The sequence below is a fragment of the Scyliorhinus torazame genome, chromosome 16, assembly GCF_047496885.1.
Source record: "Scyliorhinus torazame isolate Kashiwa2021f chromosome 16, sScyTor2.1, whole genome shotgun sequence".
In the NCBI taxonomy this organism is placed as follows: Eukaryota; Metazoa; Chordata; class Chondrichthyes; order Carcharhiniformes; family Scyliorhinidae; genus Scyliorhinus; species Scyliorhinus torazame.
In genome coordinates, this window is record NC_092722.1 from 46,746,648 (window position 1) to 46,762,637 (window position 15,990).

Here is a 15,990-nt window from a genome sequence, read left to right on the forward strand (position 1 = left end):
CCAAGCCGGGAATTGAACCTGGGACCCTGGAGCTGTGAAGCAACTCTGCTAACTACTGTTCTACCGTGCCACCCCCACTGTGCTACCGTGCTGCTCCATGTCTATGTGGGTCTCATCCCCACAACCCAAAGATGTGCAGGGTTGGCGGATTGGCCATGCTAAATTGCCCCTTAATTGGAAAAATGTTGAAAAATATATAATGTAAAGATGCACATTCACAGACTTCATTAAAGAACTCAAAAATATTTATTAATAAGGATTGTACAGCAGCCTCATGGCTGTAGCCAGCTCCCAAAATGTCTCTTTGTCTCTCTCATCATGGAGTGATTCCACACTCTGAGTCCCAATTGGTTGCACAGGCCATGTGACCATTATTCTGCTGTGTGGCCCTGAAAGAGACTATAACCACACCACTGGTCTGCCAATTTAAAACAATTGGACTTTTTCGGAGAAGGGACAAGACTGAACCATGTCACATTAAATTTTTAACATGACAGTATTGTATCTTTCCACATAACAATTGTGACTACTTTAAGTAGTATATCATTGACATGACTGTAAAGCACTTTGGGACATCTTGAGGCTATCATAGGTGCGATATAAATTCAAAGCTGTCGATAATTTCTGTATAATATAAATATGAACTTTTTTTCTCACAATGTAGTTCTCTAAGCCTGCGTATGAATGTTTGAAAGAGGTTTTGGGTGATGACATGGTTAAATGAATGGAAGTTAATTAATGGAAATTAGATTCACCCGGAAGGTGTATTTTAAAATAAGGTGCGATCTAACCCCTGAAGCAACCACGCCAGCTAGAACCAAGGAACACCATGTGAGAGGATTCCAAACAGATTGCTTTTGAGTTAAATATCACCAGATCACTTGTTAACATTGAACGACCTTTCCAAGGTGTGGAATGTTGTCGCTATATTTTCTGGTCTGCAAAGTCCCTGCAGTATTGCTATTAGTTGTTTCCTTTCTTACTCTTAGCCCCTTCATAAAAGACATGAGTTATCACATACGGTTTGACAGGCATGAGCTGGTTTCAGTACCTTGCCTGTTATATATTTCATGTCTCAGAGCTATGAAGAGATGATACTAAGTTTCTATGCGTGCATTAGGTTTTATTCACAATGCCTATGAATGTCTGCTCCATGCTTCAGCTCTGGATTTCAGCTCTTTATCCGGTTTGTTTACTTTTCTCCACACCCAAGCGTACCCAATCAAACACAGTGAGCATCAATAGTAAACGGGCTCATATAATCAAGGACAGAACGATTGAATGCCACATTGCCAAAACAGTCACTTATATCTGAGAGTAGATAGTGGGTGTCAGCAAACCCATCTACATTTATGACCCAAGGTACGCCTTTTCACCAACGTGTGGATACCGGAGAGTAATGCTCTCTCTGTTTGTTGTGCCCAGTCCGCCTATTGCACTGTGTACTTACTCCCTTTCAGACTGACATGCGGGCATGCATGCACACATCTCGAAGGGACCCTTGCTTGTGTGTGGCTTTTTCTTCCCTGTGTAGCCCGTTCCCCATTGCTGTGAAGCTGCGCACCATTGCACATGAGAGAAAACATTGCCTGAGAAGTCATCTTATTGAGTTTATAGAGTTTGAAGGGGCTTGACAGGGTGAATGCTGAGAAGATTATTCCCCTTCTCGGAAAATCTAGAATGAGGGGGTACAGTTTCAAAATAAGGGTTCTTCCATTTAAGACAGGGAAGAGGACAAATTTCCTTCCCCAGAGGGTTGTTTATCTATAAAATTCTCTACTGCAGAGAGCAGTGGAGGTTGGGTCCTTGAAATATATTCAAAACCGGAGTCGGATAGATTCTCTACGAGGGAATCAAGGGTTTTGCGGGACATGCAGGAATGTGGAAGTAAGGGAACAATCAGATAAGTATATTATTGAATGGCAGAACAGGCGCAAGTGGCCGAATGGCCGACTCCAGCTCCTAATTCATAGGATCTGAGACAACTGTAAAAGCCAGCTTGAAATCAAAGTATCATCGAACTAGGGAAGTTAGAAATATTCTCCTCAGAGTGAGGAGGTGAAACAGAGATTTAACAGAGACATTAAAACTAGGAGGACCAGGACTTTCCAGATGGCTGGATATGCCTAGCCACTATCCAAGGATTTGGCAGGAGCTGCCCCACAGCCATTTAACACTCTGACAAAAATTACTTGGCTAGAGACGGGGGCCGGGATTCTCCAATCCCGGGGCCAAGTTCTGACGCCGGCATGAAAAGCGTCGCCAACCATCCGGCATCAACGGTCCTCGATAATCAGGAATACTCCCCTTCCTAGGGGGCTAGGTCGGCGGTGGAGTGGTCCCCACAGCTCCAGCCGGTGCGGCACGGCCGGCGCGAGTTTGCACATGCGCGGCACGGCCGGCGTGATTCTGCGCATGCGCGGCACGGCCGGTGTGATTCCGCGCATGCACGTGGGTTCCCGTCTCTGCGCCAGCCCCTGGGCAATATAACGGAGCCCTACAGGGGCCCGACGCGGAGGAACATAGGCCCCCACATAACCACCCCGCCCACCGATCGGTAGGCCCCGATCGTGGGCCAGGCCACCGTGGAGGCTCCCCCCCGGGGTTGGATTCCACCACCCCCTCCTCCAGGATGGCCCCCGCAGACACACCTTCCAGGTCCCGCCGTGTGGGACCTGAATAACCCATGCCGGCGGGACTCGGCCAAACTTGGCGGCCACTCAGCCCGTCGGGGCCTGGAGAATCACCGGGGGGGGGGGCGCTTTCAACGGCCTCCGACCGGTGTGGCGGCCATCCCGCGGGCACCCGAGAATCAGCGCCGGAGAATCGGTGAGCCGGCGTCAGGGCGGCGTCGTGCGATTATCACCCCCTCCCCCAGGATTCTCCGACCCCAATCCGGCCGGAATTTGCACACTTCACATGGGAGGATGTTCCATCTCAGAGTGCTGCCGGCCAATTTGATTGGCCAGCTCCCTAGTCCCAGCAGCGCCAGATGTTGCAGTGGTCAGGGCAGGAACTGCATGTAGTTCCCAGAGACTAAGTCGCAGGAGTACAGGACCAGGAAGGTTTTGGGGGTCTTAGGGCTAGGAGGGTAGATGAGGCTTGGGAAGGGGACAGTTAAGGATTAGTGTGTCAAAGGAGGGGCTGGGCGGGGAGGGACGACCTACTGTGATCATACCTTATGGTAGGGTGGTGATGTTAAAAGAGGGCTGCTGATGGGACCCCCCTTCCCCCCATATCTGCCCATCGAGGTATGAAGCCGGTCCCCCCCCAAACACCAGTACAGGTAGATGAGACAGGCCTCAGTTTAATACAGCATCTCCAACAGTGCAGCATTCCCACAGTCAGAGAATGAGAGAATATTGTTGAAAAAACAGACATTTGTTGTCGAAGCTTTTTGTCTTGCATCAGGACATTTGCAAGAGTGCAATACAAGGGAAATCAACACATTTATACTGTATGAGGAGAGAGTGCTAATTGGTTGGCAAGTGGACTCTGATTGGTAGAGGAGTTGCCATGGAGAATGCACCAGTAGTTAACTGTCAGTCACCCACACAACTGGTGCATTCTCCATGGCGACGCCTCTGCCAATCAGAGTCCACTTGCCTACCAATCAGCACTTTCTTCTCATACAGTATAAAGTTATTCATTTCTCTTACATTGTTTTCTTGCGACTATCCTGATGAAGAAGATGAAAAGCTTCAACAAAAGATGTCTATTTTTGTCAGCAATATTCTCTCATTCTCTGACTGTGGGAATGCTGCACTGTTGGAGGTGCTGTATTAAACTAAGGCCCCATCCATCTGTACCAGTGGTTATCAGAGATCCCACCTCACTGTTCGAAGAATTGCACAGGGATTCGTCCTGGTTTCCTGGTCAACATTTGTCTCATACCAAAAAATGTGAACCGATTGTTTATCTTGTTGATGTTTGTGAGGATGCTATGTACAAACTAGATATTGCATTTGTTTACATAGTATAGTGACTGAACACAATAGTAATTCATTAGCTCCCAGGCATCCTGAGGGCGTGAATGGTTAGTATATGTTATGTGAAAATTACTTTGAATTTTAAGAGCCAAGTTATTTAGGATACAAATCAGGAGGTTCTTCTTCATGCAAAGAACAATCAATGCATTGGACTATTATAGGCAGCTCTTTCTCTTCTTGTGGTGCACAAGGTAGGCTTTTACCTGTTTCCATAATAGGTTACGAGCCTGTCAACAGAGGATTATAGTTTGAGCGGCGCCACTCTGTACCTGGTGTGACTAACATCTCTCCCACCCTTACCATCTGCCATTCACACGTTCCGGATGGATGTTGCAGGTTGATACTCAATCTCTTTGGCTGTATTATAAACTCGCCTTCCTTGGCCATCACCTCCTGGGGTTGGAATCAAACCCAGACCTTCTGGCTCAGAGGCAGAGATACTACCCACTGTGCCACAGGACTTCCTATTATGGGCAGTAATGCAGGTATAAATACTGGAATCATAGAATTTTTTACAGTGCAGAAGGAGGCCATTCGGTTCATCGAGTCTGCACCGGCTCTTGGAAAGAGCCCACACCTCCACCCTATCCCCACAACCCAGTAACCCCACCCGACACTAAGGGCAATTTTGGATACCAATTTAGCATGGCCAGTCCACCTAACCTGCACATCTTTGGACTGTGGGAGGGAACCGGAGCACCCGGAGTGTGGTGATCCACTGTAATTGGAGATGTAAGGTAGGACCTGCACTACAGGTTCGCCGGTAGCTCCTGCCGGCTGGCTCCGCCCAGGGAGAACTGTATAAATATGCATGTCCTCCAGTGCCCTGCCATTTCACCAGCTGCAGCAGGAGGCCACGCATCTGACTGTAATAAAGCCACAGTTGTACCCAACTTTAGTCTTTGTGCAGTCGATTGTGCATCAATTTATTACAGTCAGATTTTCCACAGAATGGATATCCGAATTATGCCCGATCGCCTGCAGCTGGATCCGCACTCGCCCGACGCCAGGAAAGACTTTACTCACTGCTAGCATTTTTCGAGGCCTACATCAACGCAGCGGACCACGCGCCAACAGAGGCTCAGAAGATCAACGTCCTGTACTCCAGACTGAGCTCCAGCGTGTTCCCGTTGATCCAAGACGCCATGACTTACACAAAAGCAATGGAACTCCTTAAGGAACACTACACGCAGAAGGCGAACACGCTCTTCGCCAGGCATGTACTCACCACCTGCTCGCAACTACCTGGTGAGTCCATCGAAGACTTCTGGCGGGCCCTAATTCCACTTGTCCGGGACTGTGAATGTCAGGCCGTCACGGCCGCCGAATACGTGAATCTCCTCATGCGCGATGCCTTCGTGACGGGGATTGCGTAGGACCACATCCGAGAACAATTGCTGGAAGGGGCCACGCTCGAACTGGCAGAGACGTAAACCTAGGCGCTCTCCATGACGGTCGCATTCCGTAACGTACAATCGTACCTCTCCCGTCGCGCTGCCCACCCTTCTACCCCTTCCTACCCCTCCTGGACCCCGACGACGACCTCCTCAGCTGGGGCCCTGCCTTCGCAATACGTCTGCGCCGCACGCCGATCCGTGTACCCCAGGGGTCCCCGCTGCTACTTCTGCGGTCCGCAGAAGCATCCCCACCAACACTGCCCGGCCCACACTGCAGTTTGTAAAGCGTGCAGTAAAAAGGGCCACTTCGCAGCTGTGTGCCAGGCCCGCGCAGTCGCTGCGATCGTGCCCGCTATCGCCCCCTCCCCCACTCCAGACATCAATGTCCGCACCATGGGCGCCGCCATCTTGTTCCACACAGGGTCTCTGGACATCCCGACATCGGAACCGCACACGCTCGCCACCCGAAGCATCCGATGGCTACCCGCAGCTTGCTTCGATGACGCTGGACCAATCTCGCCCGCACAACCTGGCCACCGACGACGGTTAAAATCAACGGCCACGCGACCTCGTGCCTGCTGGACTCCGGGAGCACCGAAAGCTTCGTTCACTCAGATACGGTAAGGTGCTGCTCCCTCGCGGTCCACCCTGCCAATCAAAGGATCTCCCTAGCCTCCGGATCCCACTCCGTCCCGATCCGAGGCTTTTGTACAGTCACCCTCACGGTCCAAGGCGTAGAATTTAGTAACTTCCGCCTCTATGTCTCTGCGCTGCACTCCTGTTTGGCCTGGACTTCCAGTGCAACCTCCAGAGCCTCACCCGCACATTCGGCGGCCCCTTACCCCCCTTACCGTTTGTGGCCTCGCGACCCTCAAGGTCGATCCCCCCTCCCTTTTTGCCAATCTAACTGCGGACTGCAAGCCCGTTGCCACTAGGAGCAGACGGTACAGCACCCAGGACAAGACATTCATCAGGTCCGAAGTCCAGCGGCTACTTAAGGAGGGTATTATCGAGGCCAGCAACAGCCCCTGGAGAGCCCAAGTGGTAGTGGTTAAAACTGGGGAGAAACACAGGATGGTCGTGGACTACAGCCAGACCATCAATTGTTACACGCAGCTCAATGTGTACCCCCTCCCACGCATATCTGATATGGTCAATCAGATTGCGCAGTACCGGGTCTTCTCAACAATTGACCTGAAATCCGCCTACCACCAGCTCCCCATCCGGAAGTTGGACTGGCCATACACTGCCTTCGAGGTGGACGGTCGCCTCTACCACTTCCTTAGGGTCCCTTTCGGTGTCAAAAATGGGGTCTCGGTCTTCCAAAGAGAGATGGACCGAATGGTCGACCAGTACGGTTTGCGGGCCACCTTTCCGTACTTAGATAATATCACCATCTGCGGCCATGACCAGCAGGACCACGATACAAACCTCGATAAATTCCTCCGCACTGCCACTCTTCTCAACCTGACCTACAGCAAAGAGAAGTGTGTGTTCAGCACGACCCGGTTAGCCATTCACGGCTATATAGTCCAAAACGGACTTCTCGGGCACTACCCCGAGCGCATGCGCCCCCTCATGGAACTTCCCCTCCCCCACTGCCCCAAGGCCCCTCAAACGCTGCCTGGGGTTCTTTTCCTACTACGCTCAGTGGGTCCCAAACTATGCGGACAAGGCCCGCCCACTCATCCAGTCCACCCAATTCCCTCTCGCGGCCGAGACACAACACGCTTTCGCCCACATCAGAGCAGACATCACCAAGGCTGGGATGTGCGCAGTGGACGAATCACTGCCTTTCCAAGTAGAAAGCGACGCTTCAGACGTCGCCCTTGCCTCCACTCTAAACCAGGCAGGCAGACCCGTGGCATTCTTTTCCCGCACCCTTCATGCCTCTGAAAGGAGGCCCAAGCTATCGTTGAAGCCGTGCGGCATTGGAGGCATTACCTGGCTGGTAAGAGATTCATTCTCCTTACGGACCAACGGTCGGTAGCCTTCATGTTCAATAACACACAGCGGGGCAAGAACAAAAATGATAAAATCTTGCGGTGGAGAATCAAGCTCTCCACCTATAATTACGAGATCTTGTATCGCCTCGGTAAACTCATCGAGCCCCCAGACACCCTCTCCCGAGGTACATGTGCCAGTGCACATGTAGACCAACTCCGGGCCCTACACGACAGCCTTTGTCACCCGGGGGTCACTCGATTGTACTATCTGGTCAAAGCTCACAATCTGCCCTACTCCGTCGAGGAAGTAAGGACAGTCACCAGGGAGTGCCAGGTCGTGCGGAGTGCAAGCCGCACTTCTACCGGCCGGACCGTGCGCGCCTGGTGAAGGCTTCCCACCCCTTTGAACGCCTCAGCGTGGATTTCAAAGGGCCCCTCCCCTCCACTGACCGTAACACGTACATTCTCAGTGTGGTCAATGAGTACTCCAGATACTCCTTCGCCATCCCATGCCCCGATATGACGTCTGCCACCATGATCAAAGCCCTCAGCACCATCTTCGCCCTGTACGGTTTCTCCGCCTACACCCACAGTGACAGGGGATCCTCATTCATGATCGATGAGCTGCGTCAGTTCCTGCTCAGCAGGGGTATAGCCTCCAGCAGGACGACTAGCTACAACCCCCGGGGAAATGGGCAAGTAGAACGGGAGAATGGGACGGTTTGGAGGGCCGTCCAGCTGCCCTACGGTCCAGAAACCTCCCAGCCTCTCACTGGCAGGAGGTCCTGCCTGACGCTCTACACTCCATCCGGTCACTATTGTGCACCACCACGAATAATACACCCCATGAACGTGTTTTCACCTTCCCCAGGAAGTCCACATCCGGGGTGTCGCTCCCGTCTTGGCTCGCTACTCCAGGACCGGTCCTTCTCCGTAGGCACGTCCGACTCCACAAGGCGGACCCCTTGGTGGACAGGGTTCACCTGCTCCACGTCAACCCTCAATATGCCTACGTTGAGTTCCCCGACGGCTGCCAAGATACCGTCTCACTCAGAGACCTGGCACCGTCAGGTTCCACCCCAATGCACCCCCCCCCACCAATGCACCCCCCCCCCCCCCCCACCTCCCACTGCGCCATCAATATTGACCTCACCATACCACCCCCCCTCCCCTTTTCCGCACAAGAGGACGAAGAGGACTTCTGCACGTTCCCGGAGTTCCCCGATGGCTGGCCAGCATCAGCACCGCCATCGCTGCCACCACCACCACCGCCAGCACCGAATTTGCCGCCATCGTTACGCCGCTCCCAACCAAGCACCAAAGCACCGGACCGGTTGAACCTTTGATGGACTCCGGACCGTCAATCGGACCGTGCTCTCGCTGGTGATTGGCTGCGGTGTTGTGTATGTTGATTGGTCCCACTGTGTGTCCATCAGTGTGTCTGCACCATGATATACTGGTGTATATTATGACACACCAGACCATCTGTCTCTTGTTCTTAAGTTTGCTACATCTTGCTGCAATCTCTCCCAGCTACAATAAAATGTCCAGCATGTTTTCCCTCTCTTTAGTTCCAATGAATAGTCAGGCGGACTCGAAACATTAACGTTGTTTTCCTACAGATACTGCCAGACCTGCAGAATGTTTCCAGCATTCCCTGTTTTGGTTGTAAATAATACCTCATACGAGCACCTTTTCTCAGCAAGACCAACCAGCAGATATCTTTTGGGTCATGGAAGTGACAAACAGGTTCCTTGTGCCGAACCCATCTGTCACATGTCAGGCTTTGCACTGCCACGGTGACTTGTGAGAGAGAATTCTCCGCCTCCCTCGCCACGTGTTCTTCAGTGGCCCGCCGTCGCTGGCAGCGTGATTCTCCGTTCCTGTCACCGGCTGATGGGATTTCCGATTGTAGCCACCCCACGCTGTCGGGAAACCCACGGGCGGGGATGCGCTGCCAACGGAAAGGAGAATCCCGCTGGCGGAGAATTCACCCCGTGGTCTTTGCTGTACAAGGTTCAGGACAGGCCACGTCTCCTGCGTGGCCAACCTCCAATGCTGGGGCCTCTGTTCAAACTTGTGGAAATACATAATCAATACAGCGTATTACTGAGGATTGTCCCCCACTACAGACTAATCACCTTAAACTCACCAATGAGGATGCTGGGGCTTCAGGGATTTGCATTCGCTAAGTAATAATAACAATGAACAGGGGTCGAATGGCCTTCCTCATCCAGAATAACTCTGTGCGGTTTATAGAATCTTGGTTGATATTTCTTCTGGGCTGAGGACGTCAAGGTAAATTATAACCTCCCTATTCAGATAACACAACACTAAACTGGATGAGATGACAGCAAAAACACTTTCAACAATTGTAATGATATCTTAGCAAACACCTCAGTTTGTCTGATGGACGGTTGCTCAGCAAAACGTCCTGGTCCCAAACCTCTGAAACTGGCACGATAACATACAATACAATATGTCCAAACCTATTAGACAGTGAAATAGGACACTGACCAGAGAGAGTAATAATAATAATAACCTTTTATTGTCACAAGTATGAAGTTACTGTGAAAAGTCCCTAGTCGCCACATTCCAGCGCCTGTTCGGGTAAGCTGGTTCGGGAATTGAACCTGCGCTGCTGGCCTTGTTCTGCATCACAAACCAGCTGTCTAGCCCACTGAGCTAAATCAGACTGAACTAAGTCACCTGCAACACTGTTCATAAAATCAACAATCAAGAAACCGCAAATGTGCCCTTTGAGAGCTGATTATGTTTTGGAATTCTTCAAACTACTTGGTTAAGCTACAGATGAAAGCTGTGCCCCCCGCCCCGCTCCCTCCCCCCGCACTGCTCTCCCACCTCGGCAGTTGCCGTGGGGACGGGCCCAGCATGCGCTTACACTTGCTCAAGGATTACAGCTCACTCAGCAGGCCTGAGACGTTACGTGGAATGCAGAGCACAAGAGGGACAAGAGGCTGTGCTCGGGATCCATGGCGTTTTAAGAGAACATTCACCAGGACTGGAGCAGGTGCCTGCAGTTTACGCTGACTGTTCCTGGCATTCATAACAAAAGAGATTAACTCTGCATCGTGCCATTGTTAGTAGGGCTGCAGGGAACATATTGGAAGTGGTACAATAATTTCATTGGCTATTGCCCCGAGCTCCAGTCAATTGTTTTCAAATTTCCTCTCTCTTCCAATCACGTCTGACGTTTCCTCCACATTTTATCAGGTATTTTTGTCATTTGATTTTTCTCTTCAATACTTTTTCAATTGTTTTTGTGGAAAATGACTTCAGATTTGCTTGTACTTCCCCTCCCACAATTTCTGTCCATTTTTGTCAGAATCTGCTTCATAATTTTATTCAATTAATTTGCACTTTTCTCCTATGCTGATGGCACTGTTGCACCATGGGAAAGAGCCCAAAGGACTCTGGCCTCGCTCTCTGTGTGCCTTAGCCAAAATATCATCCAGAAGTTCACAAAGGATGTTCGGTCCAGTCAAAAAACCATGACAACCCCACAACCATAGACGTCTGATGGACGACCACGTGAAAGGAAGAAGATAGAGTTGTCAGAGATACCCAACATTCTATCGCCGTTATTCCAACCCTGTACAAAAAGCCCGGTCTGGATTCACAACTTAATGAAGGAATATATGAGCACTTATTTGTTTTCCATTGTAGCTCGAAGATGTTAATTTGAGGGACTGTATGTGGTTTACTTTGAACCTACTGCTTTTCAAAACAAGAATCTTGAAAGGATTAGAAACAATTTGAAAACGAGGATGAAGGATCTGTAAGGATTTGAAGGAGCTTTGGAAGGCTGAGGCACTGGATAAATATTAAATCCGATCATTTCTCAATACAATTTTTTCAGGGCCAATAGCTTTCACTGGGATTCAAAGCCCAGAAGCATCACGCTAATTTGGAGAATACAACTCTACATAACTTGCATCAGCTAAATTCTAATTGAGATTCACAATGAGAGAGGGGCTATCTAATGGCAGTTGCTGTCAGGTAGGGTCTGATGGGAGAGGTTAGCTCAGAAACTCAGTTTGATTGGAAAATGCTGGCTTGTTGACTGCATCTCTCTGCAACCCCACATCTCCCCCACCCCACCCCATCACAGGTGCACATTTTGTACAGGTTAAATATCTCACAAATGATCAGTTCATCTATTTTTGTGCTGGTGTTTGAAGATGAGATATTCGTCTGGTTGACCACCACTGACCTTTGAACCTTGTTCATCACCTTTGACCTTCACTCAAATAGGTTGAGAGAGGGCAGCACGGTGGCGCAGTGGTTATCACTGCTGCCTCACGACGCCGAGGTCTCAGCTTTGATCCCGGCTCTGGGGCACTGTCTGTGTGGAGTTCGCACATTCTCCCCGTTTGCGTGGGTTTCACCCCCACAAGCCAAAGATGTGCAGGGTAGGTGAATTGGCCACACTAAATTGCTTCTTAATAAAAAATAAATTTGATAAATAGGCAGAGAGGTCCTTGCTTATCACATTCAAAGAACAGCATATCTCTGAGTCCTGTACTGGGGTGTTGGCTTAGGTTACACACTCAAGTCTTGGCGTGAATGTACATTTCAGGTGAAATTATTGAAACATATATAAGGATACTCGGCCCCGCCGCGCCACATTTCTGTTTCAGCACGCCAACGGGATGATCTGTTACAACGGCTGGTCAATGGGGTTTCGCATTGTGGGGCAGCCCCATGCCGTCGGGAAACCCCCGGGCTGCCGGTAAAATGGAACATCCCGCTTGCGAAAAATTCAGCCCAATATTTTCAGGGGGCTTGACACGATAGAGTGGACGTTTCCTCTCGAGGTGGAATCTAGAACCAGCGGAGCACAGTTTAAAAATAAGGGGTTTAAGATGGAGGTGAGGAATTTCTTCTCTGAGAGGGTCATTAGTCTTTGAAATTTGCTTCCACAAGAGCAGTGAAGACTGGATCATTGAATATGTTCAAGGCTAAGTTAGAACGATCTTTGATTGGCAAGGGAATCAGGAGCTATGGAGGAAAGACAAGAAAGTGATTTTAAGTCCACATTCAGAATAGCCAGGATCGTATTGAATTGTAGAGTAAGCTCGAAAGGCCGAATGGCCCACTGAGACTTATATTTCTCATGAAGCTGACAAAAAACACAAGTTGAAGCTTCTCATATTGCACTTATCAGGACACTTCACAAGAATACTATTATAAGGGGAAAACAACAATTATACTATATGAGAAGAGAATGCTGATTGGTTGGCAAGTGAATTCTGATTGGTAGAGGTGTTGCCACGGAGAATGCATCAGTCAATAATGACTGATGGATAACTGCCAAGCATTATTTGAAATTGAAACCAGGCAGCTTGACCTGGGGAATTAATCAGCGAATAGATATCACTGATTTTGTTTAGCTGAAACACATGCTGTGTCTATGTGTCCTTTCTGTCTGCAAAGATGTGTAGTAATACGTGTAGCTCCCAGTACACACAAACGCAACACTGCGAGCCTGACTGATAATCTTAAATTGGTTGTCGCCGTTTTAAAATTTAATTTAAGATTGTTAGTGAGGTACCACCATAACTGGGAGGAATTCCAGAAGCTCCTTTAGACTGAGGTCCATGCAGAAATTATGGAATGGCCCAGAGTGAGATGGATCATAGCCATTTTCCTTACATTGATCATATAGTGGCTATGGCAACAATGGGATTGGACTAATCTACTGGTTTAGCTTTGATCATCTAAGGGGATCAGAGAAGGATTTTCCAGTTGTTTTTTTCCCTCAATGACCTGTATTGTTAATTGAGTTCATCGCCTCTTCCAAGTGAAGACTTGGCCCTGGGGTGGTTTGAAGAGTGTTTATATTTTGATACACAAGGCACCACAGTTTTGTGGGACAGCCTCAAAGGTTCAGATTCTTATCCAGCCCATCATTACTGCTATGGCCATATTAAACTCGTGTTTGCGTGTTTAAATCTCGAACTACCCAACCTAAGTTACACTAGACTGTGAAAAAACCTAATTTGTTCCCTAATGTTCAGAGAACTTCACTCCAAACTATTTGACTGAAAAGAAATAAAGACTTAGATTTGCACAGCCTCTTTCACAAGCTTAGAATTTACCACAGTGTTTGATAAGGAAGTATTTTAATAATAATAATAGCTTATTGTCACAAGTAGGCTTCAATGAAGTTATTGTGAAAAGCCCCTAGTCGCCACATTCCGGCGCCTGTTCGGGGAGGCCGGTACGGGAGTTGAACCTGCGCTGCTGGCCTTGTGCTGCATTACAAGCCAGTTTCAAAGTGTAGTCACTGTTGTAGGAAAAGCAGCAGGCAATTTGCACACAGCAAACTCCCACAAATATCAAAGTGATAATGGCCAGATAAATAATGTTGACTGAAGGTAAATATTGGTCAGGATGCTGTTGAAAACTTCCCTGCTCTTTCTCAAAGTGACGCCAGGAAATATTTTATGTTCAACAGGGAAAACCTTGGTTGTCTCATCTGTTAAACAATTTCTGAAGGTATGAAAAGGAATGTGAGGAGGCCTTTCAGCCCCTGTAGCCTACTGTGGCATTTAATAAGACCTTGGCTGATTTGATAGTCACCTCAAATCTGCATCGTGCCTACCCCTGATAACCTACCCCCCCCCCCCACCCCCCACCCCGCTTTCCAATAATCTATCCACCTTTGCCTTAAAATATCCAAAGACTCTGCTTCCTCTGCCTTTTCAGGAAGTGAGTCCCAAAGAGTCACGGCCCTCAGAGAGAAATCATTTTGCATCATCTCCGTTTTAAATGGGTGATCCCTCAATTTTAACTTCCCATTCCCAACCCCCCCCCCCCAACAAAAATTTAGTAAGAATCTATCTACTTCTGCCTTAAAGATATTCAAGGGATTCGGCCTCAACCACTTTTTGAGGAAGAGAATTTGTACAACTCTCTGAGAGTAAAGGTTTCTCTCTCTGTCTGAAATGGGCCACACCTTATTTTTAAACAGTGCCCTCGAGTTCCAGATTCTCCCACAGCAGAAAACATTCTCTCCACATCCACCCCGTCGAGACCCCTCAGGATCTTGTATGTTTCAATCAAGTCGCCTCTTAACTCTTCTAAACTCCAGTGGATACAAGCCTAGCCTGTTCAACCTTTCCTCATAAGGCCACCCGCTCAATTCAGGTATTAGTCCGGTAAACTTTAATCCCCTCGGAAGTGGACGAGTGAGATAAGTTGTACAAACCTTTGCTAAGAGGAAAGACCACTCTGACGTCCTTGAGGAATTTTGGAATGATTAGTAAGCTTCACCAGCATAATAACCACATGCCAAATATTAAAAACACCCTCACTGTGTGTGAGTTACAGTACCAGGCACTTCGGTCATGCCCACTTCTCAAACCACTGATGCATTCAGTACCAGGGTCTCAAGCATCATGTGAAAAAGACCATTTCCTTTCCCTTCAAGAGTTTTTCTAAGGATTTAACATTAAGTGTGGCTTTGCATTTTTCAAACATTAATCCTAAAGCCTTGGGAAGCATTCAGTAAATAACATACTTGACTAATCACAGAGCCTGGGGCTTTGCTTGGAGTAATTCTTTGGTTCTGGTTGATGTACAGTTGAAAATCTATGGTCAAGTGGTCTGAGAAAATGACAACAGTCTGGCTCTTGGAGCCAACGAGTTTGCATGCACATCATTGCTGAACCTGCTGTGACCGCAATTCTTCACCACGGAAAATTCTCCCACTCGTTCGGAGTGGGAATGGCTGGAAGGGAATTTCTCCATTTAAACGATTGGCAGCACAATTGTCTCAGCCCTGAGAGTTAACATCTCAATAAAGTAATAGGATGATGTACATTGCTCTGTCTGCGTTATTTTCCTACCTGGCAGCCTGGTCAATGTCTCCAGTGACAGAGCAAGAATGGAGGCAGAACAGCGCGGACATTGGAAATCTGAAATAAAAAGAGAAAACGCTGGAAATACTCAGCAAGTCTGGCAGCAATCGGTGGAGAGAGAAACTGCCTGACCTGATGGAAAGTTCCAGCATCTTCTCTTTCTCATTTCAGTCGAGGGAAGAGGTCAAAGGTCAGATGCACAAGACGCCTTTGAACACTTCAAACGGACATCAGTACCTGTTAAGAAGGCAATTACAGATTCCAGAGACGGGGCAGAGGTGGCACACCACATTTATATTCTGTGTTTGGGAAGGGGCAAACCGTGATTCCCCTTGCAACCTTCAGTCTTTAAAACTTATTTATCTTTAGCGTGAGTGTCATCATCTGCAATGACATCTTGATTCAGGTGGTCGTATTTTCACCTTGGAGGTGGAGCGGTTTGGGCCTTGAGGTTTACCTCACAGTTTGAGCCTATAATTTAGGGTGGCACATCAGCGCAGTGCAGGGTGGTGTCTAGAATCTAGGCGACATCTGTCTATTCAAGCAAAAGGTCACATGGAATCATCTGAAGAAGAGCATTTCTCCAACAACAAACACTGCAGGTTAGCGTATAGCAATAGTTTGCCATTTGTGTGATTTTGCTGTGTTTATGACAATTGTTATAATTCCTTGGTTGTGAAGGGCTTTGGGATTATCCTGAGGATGTGATAAATTGCCATGTAAATTCTTTCTTCTTGCTAATCTGAGCTTTGGCGGTGAGAGGCGGCTTCCT